The sequence below is a fragment of the Ranitomeya imitator genome, chromosome 9 (assembly GCF_032444005.1).
Source record: "Ranitomeya imitator isolate aRanImi1 chromosome 9, aRanImi1.pri, whole genome shotgun sequence".
Classification (NCBI taxonomy): domain Eukaryota; kingdom Metazoa; phylum Chordata; class Amphibia; order Anura; family Dendrobatidae; genus Ranitomeya; species Ranitomeya imitator.
In genome coordinates this window covers 157,655,963-157,669,042 of record NC_091290.1, presented here as the reverse complement: position 1 = coordinate 157,669,042, position 13,080 = coordinate 157,655,963, and the positions used below count along the sequence as shown (strand labels likewise).

The window sequence follows — 13,080 nt, the reverse complement described above, 5'->3', positions numbered from 1 at the left end:
GATGTGTAGATGGAGTAGACGATCGGGGTGTCAGTAATAGATATGTAGATGGAGGAGACGATCGGCGTGTCAGTAATAGATGTGTAGATGGAGGAGACGATCAGCGTGTCAGTAATAGATGTGTAGATGGAGTAGACGATCGGCGTGTTAGTAAGAGATGTGTAGATGGAGGAGACGATCGGGGTGTCAGTAATAGATGTGTAGATGGAGGAGACGATCGACGTGTCAGTAATAGATGTCTAGATGGAGGAGACGATCGACGTGTCAGTAATAGATGTGTAGATGGAGGAGACGATCGACGTGTCAGAAATAGATGTGTAGATGGAGGAGACGATCAGCGTGTCAGTAATAGATGTGTAGATGGAGGAAACGATCGGGGTGTCAGTAATAGATGTGTAGATGGAGGAGACGATCGGCGTGTTAGTAAGAGATGTGTAGATGGAGGAGACGATCGGCGTGTCAGTAATAGATGTCTAGATGGAGGAGACGATCGACGTGTCAGTAATAGATGTGTAGATGGAGGAGACGATCGATGTGTCAGTAATAGATGTGTAGATGGAGGAGACGATCGGCGTGTCAGTGATAGATGTGTAGATGGAGGAGACGATCGGCGTGTCAGTAATAGATGTGTAGATGGAGGAGACGATCGGGGTGTCAGTAATAGATGTGTAGATGGAGTAGACGATCGGGGTGTCAGTAATAGATATGTAGATGGAGGAGACGATCGGCGTGTCAGTAATAGATGTGTAGATGGAGGAGACGATCAGCGTGTCAGTAATAGATGTGTAGATGGAGGAGACGATCGGCGTGTCAGTAATAGATGTGTAGATGGAGGAGTCGATCGATGTGTCAGTAATAGATGTGTAGATGGAGGAGACGATCGGCGTGTCAGTAATAGATGTGTAGACGGAGGAGAAGATCAGTGTGTCAGTAAAGGAAGGATGTGAGAGTCTGAGCATGGGATTTGTAGGTTAATATGAGAATGTGTCAGTAAATTGAGGACGTATTGAGATGCAGAAAAAAAGACAGTAATAGTTTGGTGCTGCCATCTTACCAGACTCACGGGCGAGCAGGCAGAATGCTGGGTATAGGTGGTCCCGCTTTCCTTTATAATCATTTCCAGGGTGAGGACTTGTTTACTGTCATCATAAAACGTTATCATTGTGGGACCCGTGTGACAGCTGGAGGATTCCACACCCATTTATAGCCTATACCCAATGCTGACGTTTCACCGCCCAATAGTTTATTTGCTTTAACATAGTAACATAGTTAGTAAGGCCGAAAAAAGACATTTGTCCATCCAGTTCAGCCTATATTCCATCATAATAAATCCCCAGATCTACGTCCTTCTACAGAACCTAATAATTGTATGATACAATATTGTTCTGCTCCAGGAAGACATCCAGGCCTCTCTTGAACCCCTCGACTGAGTTCGCCATCACCACCTCCTTTAATATTATCTATTGATAAGTGAATATCAGAAGGGACTGTGGTGAAGGGTCTTGGACCCAGATCCTGCTATTATGGGAGTCCTACAATTATATTCACCCTTTCTGCATTTCTTAGAGCTCTGGGCTTTCTGATCCTCCATCACTGCCATTAGGTGGTCTCTTAGATGTTAGTATCTGTCTCTGACAACCTCCTTTCTGCTTTATCATCAACAGGGCTTGTATCTGGTCACCGGCTCACGGTCATCTTCGCAGACCTGATCATCTGCTGTCCACATTTTATCATAAAGTCAAGGAGGAGGCACTTCATGTTCCTGTTATCAGATGAATCCTGGCCACCCATCATTCCATAGCTCCGAGTTCTCCCACTTCCTTCCCAAGAGCTCAGGTCGAAGCAGATTTTCCCTGCTGTGGTGGTGCAAGATTCTGAGGTCTGATCAATGTCAGACTGGTGTACCGACTACCCACAGGTAGAATGGTCTCTAGAGGCTCATACCATAACCATATTCAAATACCAGTTAGGGGTTATTCCTGTTAGAGTGGACCGTTGGATGTCAAATGTAGGATTGATAGGTAGTGTGAATACATATCTAAAGGTACCTTCACACATAACGATATTGTTAACGATATCGTTGCATTTTGTGACGTAGCAACGATATCGTTAATGAAATCGTTATGTGTGACAGCGACCAACGATCAGGCCCCTGCTGGGAGATCGTTGGTCGCTGAACAAAGTCCAGAACTTTATTTCGTCGCTGGATCTCCCGCGGACATCGCTGGATCGGCGTGTGTGACACCGATCCAGCGATGTCTTCACTGGTAACCAGGGTAAACATTGGGTAACTAAGCGCAGGGCCGCGCTTAGTAACCCGATGTTTACCCTGGTTACCATCCTAAAAGTAAAAAAACAAACAGTACATACTTACCTACCGCTGTCTGTCCCCGGCGCTGTGCTCTGCTCTCCTCCTGCACTGGCTGTGAGCGTCGGTCAGCCGGAAAGCAGAACGGTGATGTCACCGCTCTGCTTTCCAGCCGCTGTGCTCACACAGACAGTACAGGAGGAGTGCAGAGCAGAGCGCCGGGGACAGACAGCGGTAGGTAAGTATGTACTGTTTGTTTTTTTTACTTTTAGGATGTAACCAGGGTAAACATCGGGTTACTAAGCGCGGCCCTGCGCTTAGTTACCCGATGTTTACCCTGGTTACCGGCATCGTTGGTCGCTGGAGAGCGGTCTGTGTGACAGCTCTCCAGCGACCAAACAGCGACGCTGCAGCGATCCGGATCGTTGTCGGTATCGCTGCAGCGTCGCTTAATGTGAAGGGGCCTTAAGGCTAGTGTCACACTAGCGTATTGCATCCATTGCGAGACCATCAGATACGATATACTAATAACCCTCGGCTCCTGCTCTGGGAGCCGAGTGTCATGCGTCTGTCCTCCGAGCCTCTCACACAGAGAGAATCAGAGCACAGCTGCGGAGGAGGCGGAGAAATTAATTTTTCCATTGCCGGGGTCAGCGTATAACACACATCACTTGGATGATACCAGAGTGATGTGCGTTGTCTCACTCACACCCATAGGCTTGAGACTCGGCCGAGTGTAGGTGACAATCCCAGCATGCTGCAATTTCACTCGGATCCTGAAAACGGCCGAGAAAAAATACGGCGATGTGAACTGCCCCATAGATGAATACTGGTCTGAGTGCTATGAGATTTTTTATCAAATAGCACTCGTCCATATTCAACGGTAGTGTGACCCTGGCCTAAGACTGAAGTCTGGACTCCTGAGATGTGTAGACAGATCTGTTTTCAGGTCCTGAAACACATATATATATATGGCTATGTGAAATAAAGAATAACACTTCGGGCTACATAACAGTGACACGCCACCTAGGTGACACATACCTCCCGTCGACTACACACCCTTTAGCCATGCTACATACCTCCCCCCTCTGCCTAAAGCCGTGGGGTTTGGCACTTTCACCCACTAAACAAGGGATTCTTGATAGGGCATCCGCATTACCGTGCAGCTTTCCGGCCCTATGTTCCACATGGAAACTGAAGTCCTGCAGGGCTAAGAACCAACGGGTGACCCTAGCATTTCTACCTTTTGTTTCCCTCATCCACTTAAGTGGGGCATGGTCAGATATTAGTCTGAATTTACGTCCCAGCAGATAGTACCGTAACGTGTCCACCACCCACTTTATGGCCAAACACTCTTTTTCTACAACTGAGTAGTTCTTCTCAGATGAAGACAGAGAATAGGATGTTCCTCCCCATATAGCTCTTGGGAAAGGACTGCTCCTACCCCAACATGTGAGGCATCTGTCTGAAGAATAAATTCTTTCTTGAAATCTGGGGCCATCAGAACGGGTTGCTTACATAGAGCCCCTTTCATTTCTTGGAAGGCTGACTGTCTCTTCGGACCATGTAACCATCACTGATTTTGTCCCCTTTAGCAGATCAGTCAGAGGTGCAGCCACTGTAGCGAAGTTTGGGATGAACCTCCTGTAATATCCCATGATTCCCAGACAGGCTTTAACTTGCTTTTTGGAGAGTGGTTTTGGCCATGTTTGGATTGCCTCCACTTTCCTTATTTGAGGCTTTATTTCTCCACGACCCACTATATAGCCTAGGTACTTAGCTTCTTCCTTACCCAAGTCACATTTCTTCGGGTTTATTGTAAACCCCGCCTCTCTTAAAGCATCAAACACCGCTTGGACTATTTCCAGATGACTCTCCCAGTCCGGGTTAAAGATGAAGATATCAAGAGAGGCCTGGATGTCTTCCTGGAGCAGAACAATATTGTATCATACAATTATTAGGTTCTGTAGAAGGACGTAGATCTGGGTATTTATTATGATGGAATATAGGCTGAACTGGATGGACAAATGTCTTTTTTCGGCCTTACTAACTATGTTACTATGTTACTATGTATATCATTCAGGTACGCAGCAGCGTATGGCTTATGGGGTGCAAGGACTCTATCCATAGCCCTCTGGAAGGTCGCCGGAGCTCCCTGTAGGCCAAACGGCATCCGGACATACTGGAAGCATCCATCTGGTGTAGAAAACGCCGTCTTCTCCTTGGCTTGTGCCATGGGGATCTGCCAATACCCCTTTGTCAAATCCAAGGTGGTTATATATCTGGTGTGCCCAAGTCTTTCGATGAGCTCATCAACGCGGGGCATGGGATAAGCGTCGAACTTGGAGACCTCATTCAACTTCCGATAATCGTTGCAAAACCTCCACTCTCCATCAGGTTTTGGGACCAGGACAATTGCACTCGACCAACCGCTCTTGGATTCCTCAATGACTCCAAGCTCCACCTCCTTGGAGATCACTTCTCGACGAGCCTCAGAAATACGTCAGGGCTTCACGTTCACCCGCACATGTGGCTCTGTTAGGACCTCGTGCTCTATGACCTTCGTGTGTCCTGGCAACTCTGAAAACAGGTCCCTGTTTTTCTGGAGTAACTCCCGGCACTGCTGTTTCTGGGTCTTCGATAGCGTCTCCGCTATAGTAACCGCTCCAACCTCACCTTCTGGGTTGCTTAACAAAGATGGAGTTACTGCCGGCTCTCCATCTTGCCATGGCTTGTGTTATGTAGGCAATCTAGTAACACAGTGTGCCAGCAGTCAGAGCACATGCAGTGATCTGACAATAACCCAAAAACAATAGAACGAGCTCTGAGACGTGGAATCTCTGTAGACCGCAATACCTGAACCTATCCTAAACACAACTAAAGGCAGCTGTGGATTGCGCCTGACACTACCTATGCAACTCGGCACAGCCTGAGGAACTGACTAGCCTGAAGATAGAAATACAAGCCTGACTTGCCTCAGAGAAATACCCCAAAGGAAAAGGCAGCCCCCCACATATAATGACTGTTAGCAAGATGAAAAGACAAAACGTAGGGATGAAATAGATTCAGCAAAGTGAGGCCCGATATTCTAGATAGAGCGAGGATAGCAAAGAGAACTTTGCAGTCTACAAAAAACCCTAAAGCAAAAAACCACGCAAAGGGGGCAAAAAGACCCACCGTGCCGAACTAACGGCACGGCGGTACACCCTTTGCGTCTCAGAGCTTCCAGCAAAACGAATAGACAAGCTGGACAGAAAAAATAGCAACAAAAGCAAAGAAGCACTTATCTAAGCAGAGCAGCAGGCCACAGGAAAGATCCAGAAGCTCAGATCCAACACTGGAACATTGACAAGGAGCAAGGAAGACAGAATCAGGTGGGGTTAAATAACAAAGCAGCCAACGAGCTCACCAGAACACCTGAGGGAGGAAGCTCAGAAGCTGCAGTACCACTTGTGACCACAGGAGTGAATTCAGCCACAGAATTCACAACAGTACCCCCCCCCTTGAAGAGGGGTCACCGAACCCTCACCAGAGCCCCCAGGCCGACCAGGATGAGCCACATGAAAGGCACGAACAAGATCTGGAGCATGGACATCAGAGGCAAAAACCCAGGAATTATCTTCCTGAACATAACCCTTCCATTTAACCAGATACTGGAGTTTCCGTCCAGAAACACGAGAATCCAAAATTTTCTCCACAATATACTCCAATTCCCCCTCCACCAAAACCGGGGCAGGAGGCTCAACAGATGGAACCATAGGTGCCACGTATCTCCGCAACAACGACCTATGGAATACATTATGTATGGAAAAGGAGTCTGGGAGGGTCAGACGAAAAGATACAGGATTGAGAATCTCAGAAATCCTATACGGACCAATAAAACGAGGTTTAAATTTAGGAGAGGAAACCTTCATAGGAATATGACGAGAAGATAACCAAACCAGATCCCCAACACGAAGTCGGGGACCCACACGGCGTCTGCGATTAGCGAAAAGTTGAGCCTTCTCCTGGGACAAGGTCAAATTGTCCACTACATGAGTCCAAATCTGCTGCAACCTGTCCACCACAGTATCCACACCAGGACAGTCCGAAGACTCAACCTGTCCTGAAGAGAAACGAGGATGAAACCCAGAATTGCAGAAAAATGGCGAAACCAAGGTAGCCGAGCTGGCCCGATTATTAAGGGCGAACTCAGCCAACGGCAAAAAGGACACCCAATCATCCTGGTCTGCAGAAACAAAACATCTCAGATATGTTTCCAAGGTCTGATTGGTTCGTTCGGTCTGGCCATTAGTCTGAGGATGTAAAGCCGAGGAAAAAGATAGGTCAATGCCCATCCTACCACAAAAGGCTCGCCAAAACCTTGAAACAAACTGGGAACCTCTGTCAGAAACAATATTCTCAGGAATGCCATGCAAACGAACCACATGCTGGAAGAACAAAGGCACCAAATCAGAGGAGGAAGGCAATTTAACCAAGGGCACCAGATGGACCATTTTAGAAAAGCGATCACAGACCACCCAAATGACTGACATCTTTTGAGAAACGGGAAGGTCAGAAATGAAATCCATCGAAATATGTGTCCAAGGCCTCTTTGGGACCGGCAAGGGCAAAAGCAACCCACTGGCACGTGAACAGCAGGGCTTAGCCCTAGCACAAATCCCACAGGACTGCACAAAAGTACGTACATCCCGTGACAGAGATGGCCACCAGAAGGATCTAGCCACTAACTCTCTGGTACCAAAGATTCCAGGATGACCAGCCAACACCGAACAATGAAGTTCAGAGATAACTTTACTAGTCCACCTATCAGGGACGAACAATTTCTCCGCCGGACAACGATCAGGTTTATTCACCTGAAATTTTTGCAACACTCGCCGCAAATCAGGGGAGATGGCAGACACAATGACTCCTTCCTTGAGGATACTCGCCGGCTCAGATGAACCCGGAGAGTCGGGCACAAAACTCCTAGACAGAGCATCCGCCTTCACATTTTTAGAGCCCGGAAGGTACGAAATCACAAAATCGAAGCGGGCAAAAAATAACGACCAACGGGCCTGTCTAGGATTCAAGCGCTTGGCAGACTCGAGATAAGTAAGGTTCTTATGATCAGTCAATACCACCACGCGATGCTTAGCTCCTTCAAGCCAATGACGCCACTCCTCGAATTCCCACTTCATGGCCAGCAACTCTCGGTTGCCCACATCATAATTACGCTCAGCAGCCGAAAACTTCCTGGAAAAGAAAGCACATGGTTTCAACACTGAGCAACCAGAACCTCTCTGTGACAAAACCGCCCCTGCTCCAATCTCAGAAGCATCAACCTCGACCTGGAACGGAAGAGAAACATCTGGTTGACACAACACAGGGGCAGAACAAAAACGACGCTTCAACTCCTGAAAAGCTTCCACAGCAGCAGAAGACCAATTAACCAAATCAGCACCCTTCTTGGTCAAATCGGTCAATGGTTTGGCAATGCTAGAAAAATTACAGATGAAGCGACGATAAAAATTAGCAAAGCCCAAGAATTTTTGCAGACTTTTCAGAGATGTCGGCTGAGTCCAATCCTGGATGGCTTGGACCTTAACCGGATCCATCTCGATAGTAGAAGGGAAAAAGATGAACCCCAAAAATGAAACTTTCTGCACACCGAAGAGACACTTTGATCCCTTCACAAACAAAGAATTAGCACGCAGGACCTGGAAAACCATTCTGACCTGCTTCACATGAGACTCCCAATCATCTGAGAAGATCAAAATGTCATCCTAGTAAACAATCAGGAATTTATCCAGATACTCACGGAAGATGTCATGCATAAAGGACTGAAACACTGATGGAGCATTGGCAAGTCCGAACGGCATCACTAGATACTCAAAATGACCCTCGGGCGTATTAAATGCAGTTTTCCATTCATCTCCTTGCCTGATTCTCACCAGATTATACGCACCACGAAGATCTATTTTAGTGAACCAACTAGCCCCCTTAATCCAAGCAAACAAGTCAGATAACAATGGCAAGGGATACTGAAATTTAACAGTGATCTTATTAAGAAGGTGGTAATCAATACACGGTCTCAGCGAACCATCCTTCTTGGCTACAAAAAAGAACCCTGCTCCCAGTGGTGATGACGATGGGCGAATATGTCCCTTCTCCAGGGATTCCTTCACATAACTGCGCATAGCGGCGTGTTCAGGCACGGATAAATTAAATAATCGACCTTTAGGGAATTTACTACCAGGAATCAAATTGATAGCACAATCACAATCCCTATGCGGAGGTAGGGCATCGGACTTGGGCTCTTCAAATACATCCTGATAATCAGACAAGAACTCTGGGACCTCAGAAGGAGTGGATGACGAAATAGACAAAAATGGAACATCACCATGTACCCCCTGACAACCCCAGCTGGATACCGACATAGAGTTCCAATCCAATACTGGATTATGGGTTTGCAGCCATGGCAACCCCAACACGACCACATCATGCAGATTATGTAGCACCAGGAAGCGAATAACTTCCTGATGTGCAGGAGCCATGCACATGGTCAGCTGGGTCCAGTACTGAGGTTTATTCTTGGCCAAAGGTGTAGCATCAATTCCTCTCAACGGAATAGGACACCGCAAAGGCTCCAAGAAAAACCCACAACGTTTAGCATAATCCAAATCCATCAGATTCAGGGCAGCGCCTGAATCCACAAACGCCATGACAGAATACGATGACAAAGAGCATATCAAGGTAATGGACAGAAGGAATTTGGATTGTACAGTACCAATGACGGCAGACCTATCGAACCGCTTAGTGCGCTTAGGACAACCAGAAATAGCATGAGTGGAATCACCACAGTAGAAACACAGCCCATTCAGACGTCTGTGTTCTTGCCGTTCAACTCTGGTCATAGTCCTATGCATAGGCTCAGGTTTAATCTTAGACAATACCGCCAAATGGTGCACAGATTTACGCTCGCGCAAGCGTCGACCAATCTGAATAGCCAAAGACATAGACTCATTCAAACCAGCAGGCATAGGAAAACCCACCATGACATCCTTAAGAGCCTCAGAGAGACCCTTTCTGAACAAAGCTGCCAGCGCAGATTCATTCCACAGAGTGAGTACTGACCACTTCCTAAATTTCTGACAATATACTGCTATATCATCCTGACCCTGGCACAAAGCCAGCAAATTTTTCTCAGCCTGATCCACTGAATTAGGCTCATCGTACAGTAATCCGAGCGCCAGGAAAAACGCATTGACATCACTCAATGCAGGGTCTCCTGGCGCAAGGGAAAATGCCCAGTCCTGAGGGTCGCCGCGCAAAAAAGAAATAATAATCAAAACCTGTTGCACAGGATTACCAGAAGAATGAGGTTTCAAGGTCAGAAATATCTTACAATTATTTTTGAAATTAAGAAACTTAGTTCTATCACCAAAAAACAAATCAGGAATAGGAATTCTTGGTTCTAACATAGATTTCTGATCAATAGTATCTTGAATCCTTTGTACATTTGTAAAGAGATTATCCATTGAAGAGCACAGACCCTGAATATCCATGTCCACACCTGTGTCCTGAAACACCCAAATGTCTAGGGGAAAAAAAAGACTGAACACAGAGCTGAGAAAAAAAAATGATGTCAGAACTTCTTTTTTCCCTCTATTGAGAATCATTAGTTAGGCTCCTTGTACTGTTATGTAGGCAATCTAGTAACACAGTGTGCCAGCAGTCAGAGCACATGCAGTGATCTGACAATAACCCAAAAACAATAGAACGAGCTCTGAGACGTGGAATCTCTGTAGACCGCAATACCTGAACCTATCCTAAACACAACTAAAGGCAGCTGTGGATTGCGCCTGACACTACCTATGCAACTCGGCACAGCCTGAGGAACTGACTAGCCTGAAGATAGAAATACAAGCCTGACTTGCCTCAGAGAAATACCCCAAAGGAAAAGGCAGCCCCCCACATATAATGACTGTTAGCAAGATGAAAAGACAAAACGTAGGGATGAAATAGATTCAGCAAAGTGAGGCCCGATATTCTAGATAGAGCGAGGATAGCAAAGAGAACTTTGCAGTCTACAAAAAAACCCTGAAGCAAAAAACCCACGCAAAGGGGGCAAAAAGACCCACCGTGCCGAACTAACGGCACGGCGGTACACCCTTTGCGTCTCAGAGCTTCCAGCAAAACGAATAGACAAGCTGGACAGAAAAAATAGCAACAAAAGCAAAGAAGCACTTATCTAAGCAGAGCAGCAGGCCACAGGAAAGATCCAGAAGCTCAGATCCAACACTGGAACATTGACAAGGAGCAAGGAATACAGAATCAGGTGGGGTTAAATAAAGCAGCCAACGAGCTCACCAGAACACCTGAGGGAGGAAGCTCAGAAGCTGCAGTACCACTTGTAACCACAGGAGTGAATTCAGCCACAGAATTCACAACAGGCTTGATGAGGTTGACATGGTAAACTTGGAATGGTTTCCATCTTCCTGGTTGGTGAATTTTATAATTTACCTCACCAAGTTTCTCGACGACCTCATATGGCCCTTGCCATTTGGCCAAGAACTTGCTTTCCACCGTCGGAACTAACACAAGAACTCTGTCTCCCGGATTGAACTGCCTAACTCTTGCAGACCGGTTGTAGACCCTGGCCTAAGCTTCTTGTGCCTGGAGGTGTTCTTTCACGACAGGCATCACCTTTGCAATCCTCTGCTGCATCAGGGCCACATGCTCAATGACGCTTCTGTGGGGCGTGACTTTGGCCTCCCAGGTTTCCTTGGCTATATCCAGGAGTCCTTGTGGATGTCAGCCATATAGAAGCTCAAACGGTGAGAACCCTGTGGAGGCCTGTGGAACTTCACGAATGGAAAACATCAGATATGGTAAGAGACAATCCCAGTCTCTACCGTCTTTCTCTATAATGTTTCTCAGCATGCTCTTCAGTGTCTTGTTAAATCTCTCAACAAGACCATCTGACTGGGAAAGGTACACCGAGGTCCTCAACTGGGAGATTTTCAGGACTTTGCATAACTCCCTCATCACCTTGCTCATGAAAGGTGTCCCCTGGTCAGTCAGGATCTCCTTCGGCAGACCTGTCCGGGAAAACACATGGACCAACTCGCGGGCTATACTCTTCGAGGGTGAATTTCTCAAGGGAATTGCCTCAGGATAGCGTGTAGCATAGTCCAGGATGACTAATATATACTGATGGCCCCGGGCTGATTTAACTAAGGGACCGACCAAGTCCATGGCAATTCTCTCGAACGGCACCTCAATAATGGGCAATGGCACAAGGGGGTTCCGGAAATGAGGAGTGGGAGCAGTTAGCTGACATGTAGGGCAGGACCTGCAATAGTTCACTATTTCCCGGTGACATCCAGGCCAATAGAACCTCTGCACAACCCGTTCCTGCATTTTTTCACCCCTAGGTGTCCACCCAAGATGTGTGAATGGGCCATGACCAACACCTTCCATCTATATGGACCCGGCACTACCAACTGCTTTACCAACTCCTCCCTTATTTTCGTGACCCGGTACAACAACTCCCCACTCATCAGAAAATGGGGAAATCTTGTGTCTGCCCCCGGCTCCTGTACCACCCCGTTAATAACTGTGACATTATTAAAGGCTTCCCTCAGAGTGGGGTCCATATGTTGGGCAGTCCCAAAATTTCCACCGGTTACCTCTAACTCCAGAATATCAGATGCAGGGGACACCTCCTCCTCATCCCCAACCAGAACACAAAAAGGAAACCTGTCTGTCTCTGGGTGTGGCGACACCGTTCCAGGGTTCATTGGTTCCCTACTCTTGCTAGGGAGCGCAGAACCTTTCCCCCACAATTCCCAAAACAAACAGAAATCCCAGCCAATAATTATAGGGTGCAACAAGTCCTGAACAACGCTGACTATATGGGACTCAGTGCCGCATGCCGTTTCAATGTCCACCCTGGCCATAGGATAGTCCTTTGCATCTCCATGTATGTATCGCACTCCGACCTTCTTTCCCGGGAGCAGGTGAAGAGGAAAAGTGGCGCTCACCAGGGTCACTAAGCTCCCCGAGTCTAACAGCGCCGTTACCGCTCGACCGTTCACCTTTACGGGACACGCTTGAGGTCCTTCGTTGGGCGGAGCGTTCACACTGCAGGCTGGATACGCATAGTATGAACTACGGCGTCCCATGCTGCAGTCCATCTGCTCAGTGGTCTGGGAACAACAAGCAGCTATATGTCCTGGCTTGTGGCACCTCCAGCAAATAATATCACCCGTAGGGACCTTGGGCACCACCTCCCCCGCCCTTTGTGACCTTGGACGCCCCACCCCTTTTTGGGACTCAATTCCCTTCTGGTACCCCCAGTATGGCATGGGTTGTCTCCCGGAGGTGCCTTCCAGCCTTTGGTATCTCTCAACCAGTCCGATCAGCTCGTCGGCATTCTGGGGATCACCCTGGGCAACCCAAGACTGTATAGGCCTCAGGAGGGAATGGACAAACTGATCCATCATCACCCGTTCTACCATCTGTTGTTATGACCTGGTGGTTAGGACAATAATGGACCTGGTGGTTAAGAGCACACGGAAAGACCTGATAGTTACAATAATACAGGACCAGCTCTGGGACGTGGGAACTCTGCTGACCGCAATCCCTAATCCTATCACACACACTAGAAATAGCCGTGGATTGCTCCTAACACTCCCTATGCAACTCGACACAGCCTAAGAACTAGCTAGCCCTAAAGATAGAAAAATAAAGCCTACCTTGCCTCAGAGAAATTCCCCAAAGGAAAA

General features: G+C 47.4%; 1 protein-coding gene across 3 annotated transcripts in view; it reads right to left on the bottom strand.

The window, feature by feature from the left end:
* REG4 (regenerating family member 4) overlaps window positions 1-13,080 on the bottom strand; it is a 77,957-nt gene that overhangs the window by 41,535 nt on the left and 23,342 nt on the right. The window contains exon 1 of one of the 3 annotated variants that reach the window (XM_069739680.1): window positions 1,055-1,122. The exons of the other annotated variants lie outside the window; for them this stretch is intronic. The gene's annotated coding sequence lies outside the window, so the exon portion shown is untranslated. Of the gene's footprint in view, window positions 1-1,054; window positions 1,123-13,080 lie in introns of those variants that run through there. 3 annotated transcript variants of the gene reach the window in all.